Raw genomic sequence first — 26377 nt, 5'->3', positions numbered from 1 at the left:
CAGGGCAGGTCAAATCGTCGCCGCGCAACGTATGCACTATGTGCGAGTGAACGGGTGCGACGGTGAGCCGGCAATCGCGGCTCTATCTGGCGCACTCAGTGGAGGAAAGCGGAAGTAAGCGCGCCGCCTTCCATCGCGCGAGGCTTTGGCGGGGAGGGTACAACCTGAAGGCCATCTGCGACGGGTACCGATTCCGCTGCGTTTTCGCGGCTTAGTTCGCGTTGATGTGAGCGGCCGCACGAAGGTCAATTCGCTCGTTGCTGCTGCCGCGTTTTCTCAGTTCGGCGTTTTGACAGCGAGTTTCCGCGGTCATCGAGTGAGATGCGTTCATGTTTGCTTGTGCGCGTGTGACACCATGCTTGTTAATTTAGTTAGAGTTTCGATCTTTACAAGCTCATACGACGGATAAAACTACTATCCTTATTTGCAAAGCTGTCCACTAATTTGCTATCGCAATTGAGGCTTCGCCTTTCAAACAAAATTGCGACTTTTTCTGACCTGCTTGGATGTGTGCTTTTCTGCAGTATTGTAGAAATAAATTAAATAAGTAAATTTAATTGAGGGTTAAAGGGAAGGTGCTATAGGCTGCTCGAAACAAGCGTAAGAGGAACAATCGCTCGGTCACATAGATTGTACGTGGATGGTGTAAAATGCAAAACCAGTTCCTGGATAGGAGAGCCAGCCCGGTGACATTGATTTTCTCGTCAATACAACCGTTCAGCGAAGCACGCGCGCGGGCTGTCATTTCAAGGCTGTCATTTCGTCATTTCAATAAAGAGTTGAAAGTAGCGCCTTGTCCTGTCTATATTTCTTCTTGTGTGCCGTCACTTTTGGCGCTTATTCTATTGAAAGAAAAAAAAATGAAAGCTGGTATTTGAGATCGCAGAGGCCACACACCACATGACTGAGAAAGAAGATAAAATTAATTTTCAGTGGCTACAAAGTCACTGTGGTATCATGGGCAATGAACGTGCCGGTCGAGCTGTTCGTTCAGCTCATGCAGAAGACAACCGCCCGCGATCCCGCTTTCTAGGACAGATGCTGCAAAGATGCTCCGCCTTCTTGCACGCCAATGCGCTACATCGGAGTGGAATGAATCACATTTTATGGACGCCCGTTTATACACCCCGGATCCAACCTTAAGCTTTCGGCTTCCACCAAGAATTCCCCGAAGAAACGCGACCCTTTTGTGTAGGCTATGGTTGGACGTCGCGTTTACCAATGTCTACAAGTTCCGCAAAGGGATGGGCGACATCGCAGCATGTGGCCTTTGCGGCCGCGCTCAAACAATTCGCCAAGTTCTTTGCCAGTGCCCGCAGTACAGTGTGCAGTATACAGCCTTAGTTTAGTGCCAACATTTCGACAAGAGTACTCATCTTTTTCTAGGAAAAGCGGCTGTCGTTGAAATTGGGCATCAATAGACTTTACCAATAGCGCTGGTACCGCACCAAGGCTTTCCCTTTTCCTTGCTCTTCCATACTTCCCCACTGACATCTTCATGATCGCAAAGTGTATTTAGGAAGGTGATGCGAACAAAGCGTCACAACGAATAAATGTTTCTCTCCCTCTCTGTTTCAGATTATGGTATCTTCGTCAAGAACTTTACAGAAATGACTGTGACGAGTGCGCAAACGGATGGAGACGATAGGGAAAAACACAGGGTGCGCCTTTTCTGTGTAATCCCTTCCGTTTCCAGTCGTTTCCATCTGTTTCCGCGATGATCTCGATGGTTCTCTTTAGGATCGCGGCCAAGATACTGCAAACGCTCTTAAGACAAGAGTAACAAAGTAGCCGGCTTTTTCACCCAAGAAGTTATGCGACAAACAATGAACAAGCCGGCAAAATGAAAACGTGGGGCGGAAACAGCGCTTTCCAAGGTAAAGCTTCCCAGGAGAGGCATTGGTGTAACGACCGGATCATTGAATGCATTATTCAGATGTTGCGGTATAGGTCTGAGCCGAGATTTTTGCTGAGGCTGCCCGGACACCATGGAGAACTTACTGATTCTCAGAGTTAGAAAACAAAGGTGGCCTGCAGTAAAGGACGAAAAAACAATCGTAAAAGTTTGCAGTACCACACATCTTGCAGCTGAAATACGGCCCCGTGCTCCGAACTGCAGCGGACCACGCAGGTTGTTTTAGTGCCGTGAAGCCCTGTTCGGCCGCTTCTACTCTGTGCTTTCGTTGCAACGGATCGCAGCAGCCGTTGCTTGAGCCGGTGACGGAACGGACGGGCCTACTGGACGCGCAAGTATTGGGGTCGTCGGTTCGTATAATTTTTGTATTTGGGAAAACTTTACACCGCCGACTCTCGTTCCTTCCAGCTTTTGTGTAGCGTGGAGTTTCGTTTCAGTTATCCGAAGCTGAATAAAGTTCTCGTTTAAGTACTGATCAGTTACTCTGCGAATACGTACGCGCGCAACTACGCATGCAAGAGCGAGCGACTCGCTACCGCTTGGTTTTGTGGTGGTTAAAGAAGGAAAGTTGCCGCGTACGCGGTAAATGTAGAAAATTCGCGTGTCGAGGTCACAACAGCAACGATTCAAGCTATCGGAACCATGACTGCCAATGTAGAGCCTACTGATAGTTACAGTTATCAACACGTCCAGCTGCTCGAGTATCTAGCAGGGATATTTAAGCCATCGTGTTGTGTGTAACGAAGGCAGGAATCTCTCGAGTGAGAGCTCTTCACCAACTTGCAAATAAAGCCAGCTCCTACATTTGGTTACCTAGGATCACTAACTGCATCTCACTGTCATTATTATTATTATTATTATTATTATTATTATTATTATTATTATTATTATTATTATTATTATTATTATTATTATTATTATTATTATAGAGGAACAAAAACTCTCCTATGTGCTGTGTGTTTCGTCATTCCGTAAACCTTTTTTTCTGTTTCTCCCCTTTTGCTTCGTATTATCTTCGTGTACACATTTTATGCTCTGTTAAAATCGTATTCACAAAATTATTATTTTCCTTGTGTGTGCGCGCGTGTGTATTTGTATGTGTGACCTTGCATTGTTCTTCCTGTGCATTGTTTTGCCCAGTGCGCCAGCACCAAGGCCGTCGAGGTTGTTCCTGAGCCCGTTAATAACAACCTTTTGATTGATTGATTGATTGATTGATTGATTGATTGATTGATTGATTGATTGATTGATTGATTGATGACTGGCATGATGCAATGGGCTTATTGCTAGATCCTCCAGAATCCACGCTGCAAACAGTTCCAGCTCCTAGGCATACCAGTGGGCCGGGTCTTCCCAATTACTCTGTGGGATGTCAGCACCATATTACATATGCCTCCCTGCTCTACGAAATTCCTAAAAAGCTGTTTATCTATATCAGTTCTCTATAGAGTAATATCTTTTTCTAAACAGGTGTAAACAGAAGTTTCTCAGATACCTTGCTCTTGACGTCTAGGAAGACAATCTTAGTTTCTGCATATAACGTTAATAAAGCGCTCAAAGGATCATGGTCAAAGCAAATGGTTATAATTCTCTACTATGCACGAGCTCTTAATCATATGAGCCGTCTGAGCAGTAATACCTCTGCACATGGGAGACAAATGCCTTAATTTTATTTTATATTTATAGATTAAGTGAGCCGAAGCGGAAAACACCTAGTGTGTAACATGACTGCCATTTGTAGTAAACTCTGTGGGCGTTATTCTTACTTTTTTATTATTTTTCGCGTTTGTCTTGAAAATGTAGAGGTTAAGTGGTGATTATTAAAGGGTGAAGCGGAGAACCTAAGGAGTACGTTGATTTCCTCTTACAGGAAGCTTGAACCTGCAGTAAGGCCGCTTCTCCGCTGAGCGACTTGACCAAGGCCTACAAGAATTCACGCTGATCCCAGGTTTTGAGGCCTACTGTATGCCGAAGCAAACGACTATGAGTCGTGAATATTTAGAACGTTTTTTGACTAACCTTTGGCTGTGCAAGGTAAAAAAAAAAACAGGATAGGATACTTTCCAACAAAACTCCAACGGCTACGTAAAAGCAATGTCTGCACCTTTAACGCCGCATCTGGGCTGTGTCCTCAGACACAGCAAAAAAGAAAGGCAAGAGTGCGAAAACGACGAATAAAATGCACTCGCAATAAAGTCGGATGATGTATCTTCTGGGCTGCTTTGAACTCCAGGTTTCCATCGGTGGTCCATGTTTTATTTTCCACGCTACGTTTAGCCCTGTGTGCATTTTATGTGGGGTGAGCCTTGTCCTTTCGGCTCTGTGTGCGGCTCTGTCCGGAATAACCTTAAACACCTTCTTTAATTAAGGTGCACGCACAGTCCACGGCCTCGATCCACTCTACTACCGCGCCGGGTGGAGCACAATAAATTACACTTCTAAAGAGATTTATGCCTTGGCATTGCTTCGGTCTCAAGTAAAGCATATTATTTACCTCGCGTAAATATGTCGAGAAAATCCCGAAAGACGTTGGCGAAAACATCAAGCGCGTGAAGAAGGCTTCTGCATGGTGGCCGAGAGTTAGAGTGGTTTGTCTTCTGGCTGCAGCTACAGCCGAAAGAGAGGGAGAGAGACATTGGGAAGGAAGGAGAAGTGCGGGGAGGTTAACCAGAATAAAAAATCCAATTTGCTGCCATAGAGCGGCGGAAAGAGGAGAAGGAGGTCGATAGACAATAAGGAAATTTATAGTGCTAACTTTTAAGCGCTAGCAAGAGTCGATACGAGTATGTATGCTCATCCGCCAGGGAATGTCGCATCAGCTACGCAAACGCAGAGGAAAGCCACAAGTAAAAAAAAAACACAGAAAAGAAAGAAACCTACTATCGTGAACAGCATGGAATGTGCCACTCGCAGCGCCCACCACCCACCGTCAAGGAGTGAAACAGAAAAGAAAGAAAGCTCTACGTACTGGCGTTTCCAGCACACAGACACCCGCGTGGTTCGGAAGGCTGCATATTGGTTCCTCACGATCGCGTCAATTGCTTTCTCAATCGATCGACGGGGCAGCACATTTCCCTGCTTCCAGTCAAAATGCAGTGCCACAAAAAAAGCTGCAGGAGCTGCTGGTGTCAAGTATAACATAAAAAAAATAATAACGAAATGAAGCCACGAATGTGGTGACAGTGTCATGCTTTCGCATACAGCTCATGCACTCACGTCGGGGAAACGCGCACTTCACTTCGAACGCGACAGGAGTAATGCTGATGCCACCAGGAGCACAAAAAATCTCCAACCGAGGCGCTCACTTCACAGCTTGTATGCCTCGCTCGATAGGTCCTCCTTGAGTTGCCCCGGGGGCTGCCCGAGCTAGCGTCAGGCGTATAGCAAGGGAATGGCGCTGGAACTATGCCTTTATTCTATGCTCACCTCTTCCTTGCTTGTTGTGACGTGGCGCGACCGGCTGTCGCCAATCATCATCTGTAATTCCTCTTCGCTGCAGCCAGTGTCAGACCAGACGAGTTTTTCATCCCCATCAATCGAGACAGTGCCTCCAACCTTTATCTTCTTTCGCTCTCTTTTTCTCTCTCCTTCGGTACTTCAGCATAAAGCAGTGCGCAGCTCCTCTGCAAACCGTGATCCCTTTTCTCACCTCTGTTCTTCGGTTTAGTCGCACGTTATCCCGAATTGGTCCCAGGCGGCTCACGCGATGATACCCCCCCCCCCCCCCCCCCGTTGTCCTTGCTTTCTTTAGCCAAAGAAACTCGGGTGGTTGGATGCACACCGTGTTCTATCCGCTTGTCCGTCTTTCCGATTGGAGTCGCTCGCCCTCAATCCCCTCACGCGTGCACACGCTGGGCCGACGTGTGGCGTCCCTCTTTGGCTGCCGCTCGCAAAACTCACCTGAAGCTTGCTCGCTTTATCTTATTGGGCCCACTCCTTTGCTGTGAACACTTTTTCTCCTTTAGTTTCGGATAGGCGAGCGTGCGAACGAACAGGCCCAGGCGCCGCGCAAGAAACGCGAGACACGAATCGTGGTATTGTACCTATTTGGGGGTCCCCGCTTCCAGCGAGTACGGAAACATGTCGGCTCTGATACGATTCACCGCCAGCACAACATCATTTTTATTCTCTTGTGTCTTTTTTAATTGTCTCAACTTTCTATTTACGTTCGACCATAGCGTTTTCCTCATCTTACAGGCTTTGTTTTCTTTCGCCGCTTTCCACCATTATTCTAGTCTTCGTCATAGATTTCCTTCGTGCTCTTTTCATCGTTTCTTTCCACATCTCTTTGCGCTGCGGTTCGTTGGAGATGAGACAAGATGCCTGATCTTGTCTGGCAGAACGTTCTGGCAGTGGTCATTTCGTGCGGGCTTGCCGTATTTGCAAAATACGTTGCCTTTGCCTTAACGGCCCACACGTAGCAGTCAGACGATCTCTATGTGTTTGGCAAGCCATTTTTATATGGCAGAGTACGTCGAGGTAACGCTTACCAAATGAAATGTTCAGCAGAGCGGCATCGCTTTTGTCACTCGTAAAAACCTTTTAGTAGCACTTTCTTTTACACAGCCCTTGGTCCTTTTGACATGGCACTTGAAATAAAACGGGTTTACGCTCTTTTTGGTGCCAAAGCTCGACAAACTCAAATTCTGCTACAGCCCCTCAGCCCTAAGCACAAACCCTTGCACACGCCGTTTTGCTTCGTGATATCACTGGAAAGGGGGAACCTGAGGCGTCGTTTGGGCGTCGCTTGGGCCTCAGGCGTCGCTTGGGAAAAGAAGGTAGTGCGACGTGTAGCTCTAGGCGAATGAATAGGAATGAAGTGATCCAGCTCAGCCTTCATTAATTATTATTTTGTTTTGCGAGGACTTGTAGGCCCTTGTGAGAAATTAGGGCCCATAGCTGGGAGGAACTGAGCTCGGGGAAAAAGAAAGCATTGTTTTTTACGCGAACCACGCTGTAATTGCGGTCGTTGGGTAAATGCTGATTTATGCACCACGTGATACAAATAAGGGATTATGTTTCACGATTATTATCCCTTTGTAGGTGTAAGAAATTTCGCAGTCAATGTCAAATTTACCCAGCTTCTTGGTTCATCTAAACGTACCTTATCCGTAAGTTCTTTCACTTTCTTACCGCTTTCTGTAATTATTGGCTGACGCCGATACTTACTGAGAGTGTTTATTCATGGCATTCAACGTGGTAAGGATACACACCTGGCCCTTTGAGGGACGCCATAATGGAGTTTTGTCACTCTATTTTGTCCACATGTATATATATCAAAGTTCGTAAGTGGTTTAGGACACCTACCTCACTATAACATGGTGGACCTAACTAGCGCTTAATTCAACCCGGAAGCTCATTCTCATTAACAGGAAACGACAGTCGCTAAACTAAAGCGACGCCTTAAACCGTCTCGCAAATGTTAGGATTTTGCGAACACACAATTTTGTGCGTACAGTGCTCCATTCATGGATATAGTACATGCTTACCTTGTATCTCTTTTTCTTTTTTGAAGCGTTCGCTTTCCTTAGCTCATTGCTTAGGATCGCGCTGCTGGTGCCGTTCGCAGGCGCTGATTTCGGCAGCGCGCCTGTAGGAGCTTCCATTGGTTGAAGCATGCGCTTCCATCAATGAGAGAAAACTGTTTGGTCCCGGTGACGCAAAGACCAACCACAATGTCACGATTACCTTGAGCACCACCAGATGATCTTGCCCTTCGCACATCACTAGAGGGGCTTTAAGCATCACGGGGCCGCGGAAACCAGTCGCCCATAGTGGTTGTGAGTCATTCACTTAAAAGCAAACCAACCAACACACCAATCACTCTTGCTGCCATTTGACGATACTGTGGCTGCACAGTATCGTCGAATGTCATGGAGTAAGCAATACCTTAAGGCTCCCCGGCGATCCAGCGAACTCGACGTCGGGAGTCGAAACACCAAGTTCGCCGAACAGTCCTTTCTTGCGTCCCGCGAAGGCAGCAACAAGGCGACTAAGCGAGATGACTCATCGGTTCGAGCCGCAGATGCAGAAGCACAGCGTCTTGCACGCCACGATCCCGTGGTTCAAACCGCTGAGGCAGAAGCGAGGTGCCCAAGTCGGCAAACAAATGCACCACTCGAGGCAGACGCCACAACTAGGGCATCCACTAAACAGTTTCTGTACAAGCCCTTCAGCTACCATTGCTCAGTGTGTGAGCGGCTGTGCTTCAAGACCAATCTGTTTTCAGTACCTCGGCGTGACGAGGCGATACTGTCGTTGATGTTTCCCTACAACGACCTCTCGTTGTTTCCGTTGGGCTACTCGTGACCGAAGTCGGTTCGGAAAAACCGAGTACCTCATCTGTCCAAAATCAATGGCTAAAGATGCCCTACCAAGCCTCCTTTGTTCCTTCCGCTTAGCAACATAGGAGGTCGTAATCACATCATTTACCAACAACAACACGTACGCGTGTAATACTCGGACCTTTTCAAAGAGACGTCCGCAAATATGCGTGAAGTGTGCACAGTGCAACTAGCCAATCAACTTATCGTCGCAGTGGTCTTCTTCAATCCCAATGCCACCATCTCACAGGTTGTGTCTTACATCACCAGTGCATTGCTGCCGTGCACATAGTGTCGAACGCTATGTGCATTGGAGACTACAACACTTCAGCAAGCAACCCTGATTTGACGAAGGATATTCAGATAGTATTGATGCTGGAACTTGCCACAACACCGGTACCCCTCATCACACCCAAAGGAACGTGCATCGACGTCATCTTCCGAAGCAACAATTTAGACCAAGACATTCAGCCTATACAAACCACTTTGGTAACCACAAGGCCGTCATCGCTAAGTTAAAATAAAGAATTGCGACAAATCCGAACACGTCTACAAAGCATTATTTTCTCTCCCACCCCAGCTAACGCTTAAACATTCGCATTACAGACTCATAACCATTATGTGAGCCCTTTTTTCGCGCTTATATATGCATGGGCGGGAGACGGTGGCATTACGTGTGATCTCCGATCTCCACTCTTTCTCACTTAGGGTTACTGATCCTTGCCTACTGTACATGGAGAAGAAGTGGCCCGACTTTTCTGTCGGCCTCCGACCGCCATAACGGTGGAAGGCAGCTGTCGAGCCTGCCAGGATCCGCCATCGCCTGGCAGACCCTGATCCTCGCTTTCCTGGTGAGTCCCGAAGCCTTGCCCAATTTCCTTCGTGCCGACCAACCGCCAGTGTTCCCATCGGCACTACTCTACCGGTACCCGTCTGGAGCGCTGTTAGTCAAACGCGTTTCCCTGCGAGCGTCATACGTTCAGCCCTCGTCATGGCTGTATCTAGCGATGGAAGCAACTTCGCTGACACGTTCTTTTGCGTCGTCAACCGTAAAACGCCATATGTCGAGATGGAATACGCCTCGTACTTCCGAGCATGCGCTACCAAACCGGCATGCCGTCGCTTTTCGTGCTTCTCACTTGTCATTGCTTTTAGTGACTCCAGCTTATCGAGGCCTCAACTCATATATACGCCAAAGGAGCCTTTGCTATGAAGTTAGTCGCTCTTGTCTCGTTTCGAGCGAATCTTTACTGTACGATTCTTTGTCGCAGACGTTTAGTAGCGCCAGTGCGCGCAACTGGCATGCCCTTGTGCCCATACGAGCCATATACCCATATGAACAAAGCCGCACCTTAACCAGTGACGCCTCCTGTATAGAAGGAAGGCTCGAATGCACACAAAGCACACCGCTTTCCAGCTTTAGACAGTCGTGAAGGAAGCGGTGCAATTGCATAAGTCGCTTTGCGCACAGGTAAATAAAGCAAAATGTTTTAAAAAATCGCCTGTTGCAGAAAACAATAATTCTAGTCCTTCAGCTGGAATAATTAAAAAGGTGGGCATGCACGAGAAATAAAAACACATATTTAACTAATTAAAATGCTATAATTAACTTCCAAATTGATCATTTTATGAGCCATATTGCAATTGACTAATTGTAGCCGGTGAGTCCGCAAGGCGTATCCACTTGGAATGAATTTCCAGAATGACACAAGTTTGGAGATAGGCGCCGTAAAATTTGCAGTGAAAGTGTACTCTTGTTCCCTTCATTTCTTTAACAAATGACTCTTTTGTGCATTGAAGCACAAGAGCAACTGGAACGCCTACGCATTTCATCCCACACAATGGGAAATATCTCGAAGCTGGTGTCACCCTCGAGATTCATTGAAGTGGATGGTTCTTGCTGCAGTTTGTAAATTACAATATGTACCTTAAGGTAATTCATTAGGAATATAATTAAGGATGTTTCCTTAAATAGGTAAATGTGTGTTTTGATTTCTCGTGCCTCAGGCCATTCTTAAAGAATCCTGAAAACTTGAAAAATGATCGACCCGTATATGAGATCAGCGCTATCAGGCTGGTCAGAACACTGATGAAAGAAAAAAAAAACGGAAATATGGGCATCCCTTTTCCCAATAGCGGCCTTGAGCCAACAACGGACCAGCATCTTTCTAAGTCTGCATTGTGTTATCTGTTCCATAGGTCGTTTAGAATAAAGCGACAAAGGTAGCTCAAGCTAGCGAAGAAAATATCCTGCCCGGCGATAATTATAGCTCCATTCTCTTTTCTGAATCGCCAAGCTTTTGTTATTGTCGGCGTAATGAATAAGCCTGCATGACATCTACTACAAAAGACGCCGTGTTAAACGGCTGTATACAGGCTCCATTAGGCGCTTTGTGTAGCTGATGATTCTCACTTTCTTTTTCTGAGGTTGGGGCTACAGCACATCTCATGTTTGCAGCTTGTATAAAGGTAGCCTTCATTTTTACTGTTTGTCATACCTGCGTTTGTTGTCTTTGTCTCTGTGCAGTTAATATGCAAAAGCTAGCTACGAACAGGATAGAGGCAAAGAAACAAGCACAACGCAGCGTATACTTCCAGCTGGCGGTTATTGAAAGATTAACCGAATTATACTGAAAAAAAAAACACGATAATAAGCCACCGCAATAACCCTTTGTCGCGATGAATTGCGACCGCGCGCTTTCCTGTTGCTGACGGCGTACACGGTTTTACTTTTTATGCGGGGCGTGAAAAAGAACATGTACGCCGTTCCACAGCCTGCTGTTCACTAAGCCTGTGATACGACACACATGTGATGGACATGAAGTGCAGTGCATCAATGCTTCTCTTGTCAAAGAGAAGCGCATTGTATAAGAGATATTTATCTTGATGAGCACTGACGTCGGTGCCGGGTTGCAGCGTAGTGAAACGCTATGCGTGGGATTGTTTATTCGTTATTGGACCCGCGGTTTCTTTGTGTCCTGACTATATAAGAAAAGTTTGCACACTTTGGGACTTGTCCCCAAACAATAATATTCAGCCACTTGCGTGCCTTTGCTGTCTTTAATGCTGCGCATCCGGTACTTCTAGGTCCTGAACGGTATGCGTGTTGTCAGCGTGACAGCATTCTCGACAGCTAGGTATACGGAGAGCGCAGGGTATCAAGTGACAGCAATCGATCGTCACGTCAAATAGCGATTGGGGACAAAGTACGAGTGTAAACATGTCTTTAGAGAGTACCACTGCCCTAAAAGTGGCGCAATATTTATTGGAAGGTGTCTTGGAGAGAGCAACTAGGCAGCTTGATGTTTATATTTTTTTCTGGTGTACTTTGGCGCTTTTACTGTTTATCATTCGCCGTAGCGAGCGTACAAACTAAGAATTTTCACCGCGCTGATAATGCATCTCGCCCACTCGACACCGATATAATTTATCCATGTCCGATCTACAACCCAGTTAAAGCACATTCGAGTCATCCGAACATATGTCTCATGCGACGTGAAAAACAAGAGTGCTGTGGTCGCGCTGAACACATATGGATAACTGGGCTCAGCTCATATGCCATAGCAATAATCTGGGCATTAGAACGACAGAAAGCTGAGCTGGTTGGTAAAGATTCATAATGCAAAGAATGGGCAACGTGTGCAGACACGGACACAATAGAAGAGAAGTGGACAGCACGAACGCCGACTATCAAGTGAAGGGAACAGTGAGGCGAAATAAGAAAGAAAGCACAAAACTCATCTGCGCATGCTGTGGAATGGCAGCAACACGTGTCAATCGGGTGAGAGGGAGATCTCTCTACGTGAGAGGGAACTGTTAAGGCATTTGATCTCTTCCTTATTTAAGGTAATCGAAGGCTGACTCACGCACGCACTCCCACCATTATGATATGTCATGCCTGGACCATAAGACGCGTATCTTCATTTCTATGCATGTACAATATTGCGCATTCATCTAACTCAGGCATGCAGTTACAATCTTGGCAGTCTTGGCAATGTAAGGCAAGATTAGAAGGCGAACCACCGGTTAATGACCTCTTATGTTTCATTAGCGTCTGATTAATACACCGCCCCATTTGTCCTACGTAGAAATGGCTGCAGCTAAAGGGCAGCCTGTTTATTGCATATTTCGCGTTGCCAACGTTTGCTTCTCAAGTGACCAAGTAGTTCGCCGAAGAAAATGTATAAATTGAGCAAAATTTACAATATACTCACAAAGCATGCTTTTGCTTAACTGTCTCTCGTGCGCATGCTTTTTCTTTTCCGTTTGCTAATTCAAAGAAACATGCCGGTTTCTTGCTTCAAACAAAGGATGACGTTATGGAATGGCGAACGTGCTCGCGCTTGAGGCAACACACTTGCGGCGAGACACCGTGAATGCAGCTGACCACAGCGTGTTTAATAGCTGTCACCACACATAAAACTTCACGTCAACCATTCTCTCACTATATACAGGGTGTCCTACGTAACTTGAGCCGAACATTAAAATATGCAAATGCCACGTAGCTGGACCGAACCAAGGTAATCTTGTTTGCCGTAACTTGGAGATACTCAGAATAATATTTCGAATTCCGCCTAATTAAATAACAGTCTTAATAATTCAACTTCCTAATTATTATAATTAGATGAAAACTGTCAAACAGAAGAAAATTGTAGAGCAACATGAAAAGCTTCCGATAGTGCTTTCTGCTGTGGAATGCGCGCTACATAAAAGTGTTTTTCCGAGCGTGAAAGAAGCCCGCGAATGCACCCAAAACTGCAGCGCGACTGTCCGCTCTAGCCATTTTGCGTATATTTGCGAGCTTCTTTCACGCTCGGAAAAAAACACTTTTATGTAGCGTGTACTGAGCAACAGAAACCTGTATCGCTAGTTTTTCATGACGCTCTCCAATTTTCTCTTTCACACTATACTTAACTATATTAAGAAGTTGATGAATTATTAGGACTAATTATTTAATTAGGCAATATACAAAACCTAATCTGAGTATCTCTAAGCGAAGGCAAAACAACATTACGTAGGTTCGGTCCAGCTATGTGCATATGCATATTTCTAATGTTTCACACAAGTTATGCGGGACACCCTGCATATGTAGTGCACTACACTCCATCCATCCGTCTTTCCCTAAATGGCAGCGCATTTCCCCACCGAAGCTCTTTCCCACACCTGAACGCTCCCTCCCACTCATATACGCACACAACAATACCGTCTTGGTAACGCTTTCCAAAGAGGTAGGAACTACTGTTCTGGTAGGAACTACTAACGACAAAGACGACGTATTGGGGACAAAAACAAAATTAACGATAAAAGAAAGCTACTATAGCGCACTATGCGTTTTCCCTGTTTGATACGTGCTCACCCGTTCCTGATTTCACGCCGCCTTTCTTCTTTTGCAAGGTTATGCTCCTTGAAGATTCTTCTGTCCATTAGAATTTCTTTCTCTTTAAAAACAGTTTTGAGGCTCTGTTCCATGCATCTAGTTGATGTTCCCAGCTCCAGCTCACACACGCCAGTAAACGTGAAACGCACAGGATATATATATATACCCTGCCAGCGAAATACAATGTCAGAAGACGATATATACTATAAGAAACACGGTGTAAGTAATGCAGAAAGGGACAGAAATATGAGTATTGTTATTCATAAAAATCGAGTGCCTCTCTGCAAGAATTATCGTCGGTGAAGTAACTAGCTCATTACGCCCGCAGTCCGCGAGCGAGCAGCACGGAACGTAGTTTATGGTGTTCCTCCGGTCGAGACCAGCGGCAAAGCAGGGCACATAAGAAAAGCGATCAAGATGGAGAAGCTGGCTTAGAATCATGACGCTGTTTGCGAGAGTATCTTCAGCATTTTTATGGTTCGCCATCCACTCACACTAATTCACCATTTGTATTAAACATAAATTTCGAAACCAAATAAAGAGCGCCGTCAGCAGAAAGAATTAAAACGCAAGACGCTTGAAAAAAAAGAACATAGGGGTCACCACCGGACAAAAAAAAAGCGAAATGACAAGAACGTATAGAAAGAAAGATGCTGCGTAGTCTCAATGCTGGGCTGGCGCCACTTTATTTCTGGCTTCGTGCGATGAAGATGCATGTACACACTGAGACGATGGAGCGAGCCGTAATTCGTATTCTCCGCAGAGAGGACAGCACTTGAGTGCAACACGTGTTGGTATTGAGCGGGATAAAGAAAGCAAAACTGACTGCGAACAAAAGCTTAAGGTCAAGCCGCTTCGTGGAGCCCCATCTTAGCATTCGTCGCGGAGATGAGCGAGCTTTGTACGCACTGTTGTAGAATTGGTTGCACATAAGGAAAAAAACAACGCGGTTGCTTCGCCGGCGATAATTAATGACGGGATGTACTTTTATGCGAAGCATATTACGAGAGCTCAACCCAGCTCCTCAGGCGCGGCGGTGTCGCCATGAAACCACGTGACACCGTGACGTCACGACAGAGGAGAAGTGGCTTTGGCTCAACTCTTGCAAGACGGGCTGGGTGGGAATCGAACCAGGGTCTCCGGAGTGTGGGACGGAGACGCTACCACTGAGCCACGAGTACGATGCTTCAAAGCGGTACAAAAGCGCCTCTAGTGAATGCGGTGTTGCCTTAGAAACGAGCTGTTTCTAAGGCATGCGTCTCTTGCTCAGGCGCACATTTCGTTGCCGCGCCGAACGCTGCTTTGCTCGACGCTCACCGCGTCCAATGCGGGGCGCGTAGTCGCTGCCCTGTAGCCCATTGTCTTACACCCCTTGGCGGGTCGACGGGAACGCTGTCGCGTTCCACTCTTGAAGGCGAAGCAGTAATGCATGAGTTGTTTCTTCGTCTAGCCGAACCAAATATAGCCAAGCAACAGCAGTTCACCAGGCTAAACAGTGGTTCAACAACTAAAATAAAGGCTAGTATGCTTCGCATCCTGGGCTTAACCTTACCTAAGCCACAGCCATTTTTTTAAACAGACCTTTCTCTCTCCCTCTTGCCAGTCACCGCGTTATACAGCTAATTGGAACATGAGGACACAAGTGTTGTATGATATTTCTATGCGGGAGCATTTCAGTGGTTGGGCCCTAACTTGAGTGTGATTACGAGGAATCTTGTAACAAAGCAGCATTATAAAGGGAAGGAGAGAAACGAGATTCCAAATCGCCAAAAATAATCGAAAGACAGACGTCCGCTTTGCTACCTCACACTCGGGAAGCGGTGAGGGCAGACATAAATGTGGAAAGGCAAGCGGTGAAAGTGAGCCCATTTATAGAAGAAGAGAGGAAAGTATATATTCACATACGCCTACACGATCACACATGCGCGCACGTAGAGAGATTGAGAGGGGAGGGAGGGGAGCGGGGCGGACGTGGGAGCGTAAGAGACGTTCGACTACCCACCCACGAAGTAGAAAGTGACAATGGCCCTACTTAAGTTTCTACATTCAAGACTTGTGTTGCTAAGTTCAGAACCGTGCGTGCGTGCCTGCGTGCATGCATCAACCTTTCTGGGAAAAAGCAAGGAGCCGGCTACCATCACTTATTCACACGAGACTTGTGGGCACAGAATATTAAACTCCGCAGCTTAAAGCGCGAACCGGATGCCCTTGCCTGAAACTATCGGCCATGAAGTCAAAGTAATGAGGGCCGGGGAGGCATCAGCTCGGCTCCGCCATCTCCCGTGTCGCATAGACCAATTCGTCATGCAGGCCGGGAGGCTGCGCGGCTTCACTGCTCATTAATTATAGTCTCTGCGCCAACCCCTCTGTTCCCCGCTCACAATTTGCTCAACGGGCCCCTGGTTTTAGTCCCCACTCGCGAACCGTTCTTTGGAGACGGTGCCTAAAGCTTCGCGTCTGAAAAGCGAGATCGTGTGAATTACGTATGCGTTTATCGGACCTGCAGCCTCCCTGTGCAACGGCACGCTCAACTTTTCATGCTTTAAAAGTCAACCCTGTTGCATATTTTATTTTTGCAACTTCCCTCCCCACTGGCGAAGACCCGCCAGTTTCCTACATGAAAGAGTACACCGGTAATCATCGCATCGCTGTGAACGTTTTAGCAATTACCCGCGTGTTCTCAGTGGAATGATTATTGAATGCCGGTGGCTCATGCTCCGTTTACGAGACTCTTAAATGCTGAATGTTTTGAAGTTGTGAATGCATAACTGCTGACGTTGTCTGCTGAATTTAAGAGCCTTGTTCATTCCCTTCAAGCAAAAGACAATCCGAGAGTGTCCTTGTTAGGAAACATCATCATATATAATCATTTGGGCGTAAAAGCATGTTGCAAGCTTTCTCTTTAGAGAAGATATGAGAAAGGCGTAAATTGTATTCTAAATAAAGCTTTCTATTTGCAGATAACACTTATTACAGTAAATTTCAGCGTCTAGTTTGCCACTATCAGTCGTTCAAACCAACACGTTCTTTCGGTGATGACAGGCGAGGCAAACTCAATTCGGATTCTTTTATTGCATTTTCTTATCTGACGCGGTTGAAAGGAAGACATAAATACTTCTTAAAAAGAAGCAATGGTTCTAATGAGAGCATGTGAATTCTAACAGCAATGACGTCAAAGTATTTCATTTATTTTGCGCACTTCTTTACATAGCTTCTTTCTATAAGGAAGGGGCTTTTACCTACTACAGTAATGTGGGATTTAATCAAGAAGCTATGTTTAAGTCAATCTCATCGGCCTCGGGCAAGGTTTCAGTGGGACTGGAAATGCCACAGGAGATTCCTGCACAATTCTGTTAGTAAGACGAGCGTTTGGGAAATATATGAATAAAGATGTCTCATTATGTGCTTCGAACGACCCATTCAAGCAAAACAGGAGCAACAGTCTTGGATGGAAAAGGTGTCACTGAAAAGAATTATATTTTAACCATGAAAGATAGAATAAGTTCGTGGAGTTTCTGTAGCCTAGAGGAAGCACGTATATTAAAGAAAGGCTATAGAGGGCCACTCAACAATACTGGAGCGTGTAGGCATATCGCATTTCAAGAATGCAGACAAGAAAATTCAGCCATGGCTACTGCTTAAAATAATAAAGAGAAGTACTACCTCACCCTGGTACTACCAAAAAAATTTTATCTATTTAATGCTACGGAGGCTTCTAACCATTAATGTATTCTTTTCGTATATCTTGCATGGTGCTGGTTATATATTGTGATCTCATTGGACCTCAGCTTTATTACAATTGAGTGCGAATGCCCTTTGCGAATATTTCATTCACCCACGAGTTTGATCGCATTAAATGTCGCATTCAAAAAACAAGCTTTAGGAGCACGATTATTTGCTCAATCGTAATACTATGTTCGTCAGACAACCTACCCTGTAAGTTGATCAAAATCTATGCAGAGAAGTTCACTACTGATGCGTACATATTTTTGCAGCGATGGCTTTCAAGTGACGAGTTTTAGAAGCAATCTAGCCTGTGTGTCGAACTATCACTTGCGAACAACCGTGTTGGGGCTTTTCGTAATTTTGTGAAACCCTTGACATAAACTTCAAATGATAACTAATAAAACCCTGATATTAGTTACGCCATACGCATGTATTTCAACATCGTCTGCTTTCTCTAAATTGCAGCTTTAGTTGCTCTTTCTAACTCTCTCTCTCTCTCTCTCTCTCTCTCTCTCTCTATATATATATATATATATATATATATATATATATATATATAAATTGATAGCACTAGTAGAATGTGTAGCGTCCTATATGCATGGCAAAATACTTCTCGCATTTCGCATTACCATATTAAAACGGCGCGCTACACCAAAGGACAACGCAAAATTTCTTACTACAACTTTGTATTCAAGCACAGTGTTGATGAATTAAAGATTTAAGGACTGCCCAAATATGCACATTATGTTATCGTGGCTCATTTGACCTATTTGGTCGATGGTTCGAGTGACTTTCACAAATGAATACGCCATTATGGTTCTAACAAACTGTACCCTTCATTGTAAGGTTCGTGAGTGCAGAGAGGCAACCTGGTCTTTTCTCCACCGTGACTTTCGCTTTAGCTCGCATAGAAGAATACTGTCCACCACTGTAGACGAACTCGTAAACACTATTCTTTTGAAAAAGTAGAGTTCCTAGATTCCTGAGCCCACTGACGTGGGTTCATGAGACTTCAATGGCGCAGCAACTAAGTCTTCTGTATGTATCGGGGCTTCACGAAGAGCCCCACCACCCTGCGTGTTTGCACAGACGTCCAGAATCCACATCGAAGAACTATCTTTTTTTCCACATATTCTTTTTTTTTACTCATCTTCTACAACGTTTTCCCTTATCCCAGTACAAGGTAGCCAGCTGCAATCCTAAACTCCTTGTTTTCTTTCTCTTAATCCTTACACACATACTCTCTCTCTCTCTCTCTCTCTCTCTCTCTCTATCTCTCCTAGCTTTTTTGTCAAGTTCCCCTCTTCCTGCAAGCGGATATGACACGCACAACTCTTAATTAAACCTCATCGTCATGCACATCCGACTGCACTTTTAGTCTCGCATACAGCATGGTCGACTCGTCGTACTGCCAACAGGTTCTCCCTTTTCTTTCCCGCAAAGTTTTTTTCCCCTGTGCACTGTGTTTTCGGAACACTCCCGAGGGATTAGCATTTCCCGGCATCCACGAATCTGCATGGAAGCGAGCTCAGCCACGCCGTTTTTTCGTAAACCCTCTCTCTGTGCAACGCGATGTTTGCCAACGTTGGCACCGAGACTTCCTTCCCGATCTTGGGATTTCCGGTGAATATCAGAGCTGCTGGGTGGCCGTCCACTGTCACAGCTTAGCCGCTGCAGAGCGTGTCGTCTCCCATGCACGAGAATTCGCATATAAATAGCCGTCTCCGCCACGGCTCCCTCTTTATTCTTCAGTAGCATTTGCACGCTTCTCTAACCAAGGTGTTTGGCTCTAATCCAGGCACGGCGTCGCATGCCAAGACAGCAAACCTCGCCTTGGGCTTTCTTTTTTTATTATTACATTCCACCTTGCTTTATTTTCAACATCTCACACGGTCTGGCGACATTGCTTTGATAGTGCGTCTGCGACGAACAGGCAAGCTCCCCCTTGCAGTTATGCAGTTACTTCTTTTGTTAAATGTGCTCGCCTTCAAGCTGTGCACAGATTGTCAAAGGTCGTAAGGCTTTACATCCGCCTAAGTTTTCTGGACCCCAACAGTTTGGTAAGGAACATGATTCTTTTATCTCGTTTGTATGCGCAGAATACGTCTTCAAAAGTACGTCCACTGCTTCTGGACAAGAGACGTCCTTCTTAATGTCCTAAAAAAAAAAACAAGATTTTGGTGCACTCACACGTCATAGCGTCATAGCCAGCTGTTCCATTCCCCGCATTTTTGCTGAAAGCTATCTAAACATTCGCTATCTTTTGATCTTGTTGGCAGAATTTGAGCTTCCGCATAGGAAACCGTGTTCTTGAACTTGTGCAATATCACGGAGACCACGATAGGTTCAAGATAACTTTGGCCTTTTGGTTTATTAGGCCCCACAATTCTATTTCTGTTCGTGTGTCTTTTCTCTATTTGGGACTTCATTTTACTCTATCTACTTCTGCTTCGGTGCACCTGTCGTCTGCACAGTTCGATCCACTTTACCTTTCCCACGCAAACTTCACCATAAAATTTGCGTTCAACGTGTCATGCGACTTTCACCAAAGTATCGCACAGTCTCTCCAGAAGGTCAGACACGCGGAACGTCTAAACTTATAGTTAAGCTCTCCACTCTCTTATCAACCATGGTTTTCTTTGAGCAAGTAACAAAGGTGTTGACTGTTTATAGCACCCTCCTCTACTTTCTTGGCCGTGGCTTCTCTCTTGACGAATACATATGTGGATAATATACAAATATTATATGAAGATACCATCAAATTTCCGCATGTAAAGCTTCTATGCTGATTAAATATGCCCATCTCTTTTACGCGTAACAAAAAAAAAATACTTCCTACAGGAAACCGGCGCATATAATTTCTGCTCGCAGGGATATCTATAGCACACCGATTTGTGAACGTAATCGTTAATTATAGTTAACGGATTCTTTGATTCTCTTTATTTTCTTTGATTTCGCCGCTCAGTATGGGCTATTTGATTATTTTAGAATCCTCCGGATAGGCCATGGCCCACTATGCACGATTGCTACATGAAACATAAAAATATAATTACGGCTCGCATATATATCTAAACTACACCAATCTGTTAATGGAGTGGTTCATTACATTTAACGAATTCTTCGATTCACTTTCTCTGAGTTAGCCATTCGGTACGTGCCACTGCGGGTGTACTCGGTGTTGGCCAATCCTGCAGAATAGTACCGTGACACAAGAGGCGCAAAAAATGCAAATGTTGCTTGACGCGTGTCGTACTTTGCTTACACCTGTCATCAGCCAATTTAATTAACAGCTCGACGTAAGGTTCTCTTCGCATAGGTTACAACGTGTGCGTTGAATCTTCATAAATTTTGCTTTTGTTTTTTTTTGTTGATACCTGCGGATTTTTCTGTGTTTTTCTTTTTTTAAACTTAGTGTGCCGTCGTGCTTATGGTGTGTGTGAGCATGTTGTATGGTAAAAGGGGAAATTTCAGTTTCTTACCTGTGTATCGTGACAGCCGGCTTTGGTGTATAGCTCATACCTTCCCGTTCGCCAATGGTTATTAACAGAAAGATGCGTGATCTAGATGATCTAACTCGTTATAGCACGCTTTAACTTAAATTTGAATATTTTACTTGTTAATTACACCACACTTTACAACTAGTAATTTTATTATTGTTTTGGTCAGCATATTTACTCTAGTTAGTTCCTTTTTTTGCGTTATATATATGTGACTTACGTTCCTCCAAAACCTCTAATACCCCTGTCACACGAGAATCTCTACTGTCATTTGCATTTAATGACTCTCTATACATCAAATGAAAGTAGTTACTATTCGCTGGCACACGACAGAAGATAGTGTAATTTGCGAACAATGGCCATCGCGATGCGTCGAAGAATACAAGGCACGGTAAACGTCACAGTACGTGTCATAAGTATTCTCAAATGTATACAACTGCAATATAGATAAATTTCATCTCGGTGGTATTCATCCGAAAATCTCATAATGCGGTTGCGTTAATAACCAAGAGGGACTTCCACGTTAGGAATTCAAAAATTGGTCGAAAAGCAACGTGATCAACATGGCGGATTGTGACGAACACACTGAAGCGCTCCCTCTCATAATCGAGATATGTAGCCTAGTCATTGGCTATTTCTGTAAGCTTGTAAGTCGCATCAATGGAGGTAGTTAGCAGAAATTTAAATAAAATCCCAGGCAAGTGAGCTGCGGGCCTGTTAAAGTGCGGCTGCAAGCCAACGCGTTCTCATTTGCGGCGGTAATGGTAACAACAGCGCTCATGGAGAAAGCTAGAGTTCTCAGTAGGATGAGTACTGGTTAGAAGAACGCATTTGAACGCGACAGCGTTAAGCGTTCCGTGTCGCACAAACTCCGGTGAAGGCGTCGTAGCCGGCGTTGGTGGCCTGTGAGCGAACGTTGCCGCATACGTTTAGGTATATGCGTGTACCACGCCTTCCTGTGTGATATGCGCTGTATGCGAGTTACATTTCCACACCCTTCTATCAATAATGTTGCTCGTACCTTGTCTTGCCTTCTTAAAATAGGTTATTCAAGAACGCAAGACAAGGTAAAACAGAAAGGTTATTCCTCGAAATTTTGAGAATGACAGCCCACAAAGAAATTTCACGAAACAAAACACCGACAGCGCTTGCGTTTTATGCTAAATATTCTCAGGCTGAAATATTAAAAGTGTGAAACACTAACACAAACCTGAAAATGCCAGCAGGGGCGTCTGCGTCTGCAGGCGGTTGGTGTGTTGCGACACCGCGTGCCCGAGCACACGAGAGTTGGACCCTCCCGCGTCTAACTGTGCGCGGCTTAGCCGTGTTCGGGGAAAGGGGGATCCTGCGTGTTGAGCCAATGCCGGATGTTTGGACCTTTACGGCCCTATGGCGGCGCCAACACACCCCTTTGGCCTCGGCTTCACGTAGACGCACCCCCGGACTGACCAACCCGGGGGAAATCGGTAGTTCCTTTTTTCTATCCTCTTCTCCAACCTTCGTCTTTCTCTCTCATTTTCAACCATTCCTGTCTTCTCTCCTCCTTTCTGCACTTTGAATATTTTCGCGGGTGGTGCACTACGCTGTTAACCACACAATGCGATATGCCGCTATGTTTGTACGAGTGCGTATGCGCGATAATGTGACTCGAAGGTCACGGCTACCGACCCCGAAAGGCACTAGTAGCAATGTGTGGTGCTGTTTCGCTCTCTGAGTCACTCATATATTCCACCAACTTGTTTCTTGCCTCTTCCTTAGGTAGAGAGATAGAGAAAAGATGGGAAGGGTAGAGTGGTCAATTGGAATAGAGCTTCCGGTTTGCTACCTTGCACAGGTATGGAGTAAGCGGGGACTGGAAAGGAGGTAGAACGAGAGAGCGGTAAGAGAAAGACAAAAAGAAACAGCAGGTGCCTTCCCGTTGTACGCATTTACAAAGGCCGGTGGACAGCAAACAGCCCGCACGTATTCCACCGAGATGAGGAGAACCACCCGGTTAGAGTCCTTTCTATGGCAGATTTCCTTCTCCTGGCTAGATTTCCTCAAATTATGGAATTCAACGTGCCGAAAGGCGCTGAGAGACGTCGTAGGGGGCGGAATCCAAATCAATTTCAACCAACTGTGTCTCTTTAACGTGTACCCAAAGCGCGGTACTCGAGCGGTTTGTCATTCTACCCCAATAGGATCGCAGCCACCTCTACCAGGAATCTATGCCCTAAACTTGGGTGTTCGGCAGCATGACGGCATGGCCATTGAGCTGCCGCGGCGCACTTCCGGTGTTCACCAATGAGGGTATGTGGTTCTACCGTAGATTCCTTTAGAGGCAGTCGCAGCGATCCATACAGGAAATTAGCACGTACGGGCTTAAGAAAGTTTCTCTAGGATACTGAGCTACCATGCCACCAGACATTTATTAGCAGCTAGGATAAAAAAGTGATCCGCTGGACGACGTATGGCGCGAAAAAAGATGAGTTAACAAAAGCTAGATAGTCATGGTCAGTAAGGTGCAAGCTTGGACGAGTTGGTGATCCAATATTGACATGTTTGCACAGCACAAAAGACGACGACTTCCTTCAGACCTCGTCTTTTGCGCTGTCCAAACATGTCGGCATGGTCAGTCAGCTTTTTTTTTTTTCATTGTGCTCCTAGTGCATTCAAGACCACTCGTGCAAACTAAACGCTTTGAAATAACTTTTTCCTTTAGATATAATAAACATTTATCGCACTCCCTAATCCACGTAATAGCATAGATGAAGAAATTCAACAAGAGCGGACACTCCCATAGAGCCGAGCGGCCGTATGAACTCTAGAGCACCAAGCCACTGGCATTAATACCTGAACCACACTTCAGTTTTGGGCGCCCGCATTTTGAACGCTACCCGGAACGCGTTACGCCGGCTGCGCTCATCAGCAAGGCATTATTTTTTCGCTTCTACTGCTGAATCGCAGGCTGTCTTGGTGCGGAATCGTTTTATTCTTTAGTAAAAATGATAGCAAATTTTCTTTACAAGCCTCAATCGAATACGTGCCATGTGCAATTTCATAGTATAGACGCAAGACACCTTCTGGTATCGGGAAACCTTTATTTGCTCTATATAAATGTTTGTCCCGGGCTTTTTGTGCATTCATCCAATGTGGCGGCACCAGGTAAGCAGCAGTGATTGCCGTACGAAGCTCCACCGGGACGCATCGGCTGACAAAAGGAAATTACAAGCATGTGCGATTTTGGCATTTGGACCTTATAAGAATAGTGCGTGTAGAGGCGAAGCGCACGAAAGTGGCGAATGGGTGGCATTACCTACAAAAGTGATTCGTATTTACATACATGGCATAGAAAACACCTAACTCCTCCCAAACAATACCATAAAATATGAAGAAAACATCTGATATGTAATCTGTGCGCTGATATGTAAAGTGCGCTCGTCCTGTCTGCTCCTTTCTGTGTCCGTGTTTCACTTCGCGCTAGAAGCCAAAATCATGTAATCTTGAACCCTGTATGTTGTAGGCTATGGACCCATTCAACAGCTAAAGAGTAGCCGGCGCCTTAAATTGTGCGTCAACATCTCCTTACATCATATCAATAAAAAGAAAACATCCGATTTCCCAGCTTTCTCCCATTCCCAGGCATTATTTCCTGCATTTAAGAGAACAAATACACGGGCGACTGCGCGTTTCTAAAACAACTTGGGCTCAGCCGACGTGATGGTGCGCTACGTACCCATTGGTTGCCACTGCGCAGGCTCTCGGGAAAACCATGCTAGAAGCTCGCAGGGTGCATTCTACTCGCACTCGAGGCAAATTTGTGGGTGCAAAGCCTATTTTTAGTCTTTCAGACGAAGGAATTTTCGAATTACGAGTTCCTGGTTTTTTGAGCTCGACGGTGTTATCTTTCGCGCGTTCTGCCGGCGCAAGCAACATGCTCCCGTGTTATCACTCTGGACAATCGCTCGTCGCGTTTTCGCCAAGCGCGAAGATGGAAAGAATACGTGTATTATTGAGGGGCCGTAAAAAGCGTCACAAACCTGTCCCACTAAGATAGAGTACACGCCAAACAATCTCACCACGTCCGAGCTGCTTTTCGCTAAGTGCGCCAGACTGCCAAGCGCGGCAAGCGTGCCTTCAAATCATACCAAAAAGTAACGAAATTATTCAAAATAATGTTGGGGATGAGAAAAAGCGTCACTAACTTGTCCTGCTTAGATTTAGCATACGCGGAACCAACTGCATGCGTCACCGCGGTCGAGCTGCTTTTCCTTAACTTCGTCATAGATAGATAGATAAACTTTATAAAAAGAATAATCAGAAAACCGCTAATGGTCGGGGCCCTTAGTCCAGGGCTCCGCTGGCTCTTGCCATCTTCTCCGCTCTCTTTATCAGGTTGAGCTGGTCGTCGAGGGCCGAGCTGGACAGCAGTGCCTCCCATTGCTCCCTCGTGGTGTTCGTGTCTAGGTGTTCTATGTTTTGTAGTGTGCACTCCCACGTAATGTGGTATAGGGTTGGCGTGGCCCCACACCATGGGCATTCGTCTGTGTAGGCTGTGGGGTGTATCCGATGTAATATGTGTAGGTTCGTGTAAGTGCCTGTCTGGAGCCTACGCCAGGCAGCGGCATCTTCTGTCTTTAGATTTCGATGGGGTGGTGGATATCGCAAGCGACGCCCTCTGTGGTAGTTAACGATGGCTGAATACTCGAGGTCGACAGGGTCCGGGACTTCTGCAGCCGGCGTGATGAGTGCTCGGTTATGTACGGATCCTCGAGCTGCTCTGTCGGCCTGCAGGTTGCCCGTGATGCCAGTGTGGCCCGGTATCCAGATGATGGTTTGGGTGGTGAAGTCTTCAGGGTCCTCCTTAAGTATTCGTGCTAGGATTTGTGCTGCAGGTCTTCCAATTCTTCCCTGTAGGAAGTTGCGGCAGGCCTGCTGGGAATCCGTAAGGATCGTCAGTGGTTGGTTTGCGCGTAGGCCCTCGCGGATGGCTAACGCGATGGCCATCTCTTCGGCTTCCGTGATCGTGCAGGGGCGGGTCGATGCAGCGGAGGTAACGTTGCCTCGGTGGTCGCATGCCACTGCCACTGCGCCCTTGTTGTTCGTCCCATACATGGCGGCGTCTGTAAAACGGGCCGTGGTATTGAACCTGAACGCTTTCTCCATGTACTGGGCCCTTGCTCTCCTCCTGCCGGAGTGTAGGTTAGGGTCCATGTTGCGTGGTATCGGGGCAACGTGAAACCTGTCCTGGACGTGACGAGGTATTAAGCAGGTTTCTTGGGTTCGTGTTGTTATTGCTGGGAACCCCAAGGTTTGTAGGACCTGCCGGCCCGTGTGAGTCCGCGCTAGTCTCTGTTGTTGCGAGACGTAATGGGCTTCTGTCAGTTCGCTGAGGGTGTTGTGCAACCCTAGCGCCAATAATTTTTCAGTCGATGTACTCATCGGCAGGCGGAGAGCGGTCTTGAATGCCATCCTCAAAAGTGTGTCGGCCTGCTTCGTCTCGGACTGTGTGAGGTGGTAGTAAGGCAGGCTGTATGTCATTCTGCTCACCACCAGACTA

General features: G+C 46.0%; 2 long non-coding RNA genes across 3 annotated transcripts in view; both read left to right on the top strand.

Moving 5' to 3' along the window:
- The window catches only part of LOC135917669 (uncharacterized), a 107975-nt gene that overhangs the window by 3878 nt on the left and 77720 nt on the right, over nt 1-26377 (top strand). For both annotated transcript variants that reach the window (XR_010569371.2, XR_011513981.1), the window contains exon 2: nt 8947-9089. This is a non-coding gene — a long non-coding RNA (uncharacterized lncRNA). The remainder of the gene's footprint in view (nt 1-8946; nt 9090-26377) is intronic.
- LOC135917670 (uncharacterized) lies at nt 1675-4128 on the top strand. The gene is made up of 2 exons (XR_010569372.1): nt 1675-2265; nt 3786-4128. It is a non-coding gene; the product is annotated as an uncharacterized lncRNA (long non-coding RNA).

This window comes from Dermacentor albipictus, chromosome 4 (assembly GCF_038994185.2).
Source record: "Dermacentor albipictus isolate Rhodes 1998 colony chromosome 4, USDA_Dalb.pri_finalv2, whole genome shotgun sequence".
Classification (NCBI taxonomy): Eukaryota; Metazoa; Arthropoda; class Arachnida; order Ixodida; family Ixodidae; genus Dermacentor; species Dermacentor albipictus.
Note: the sequence above shows the minus strand (reverse complement) of the source record. Positions and strands in the feature narration are given on the sequence as shown.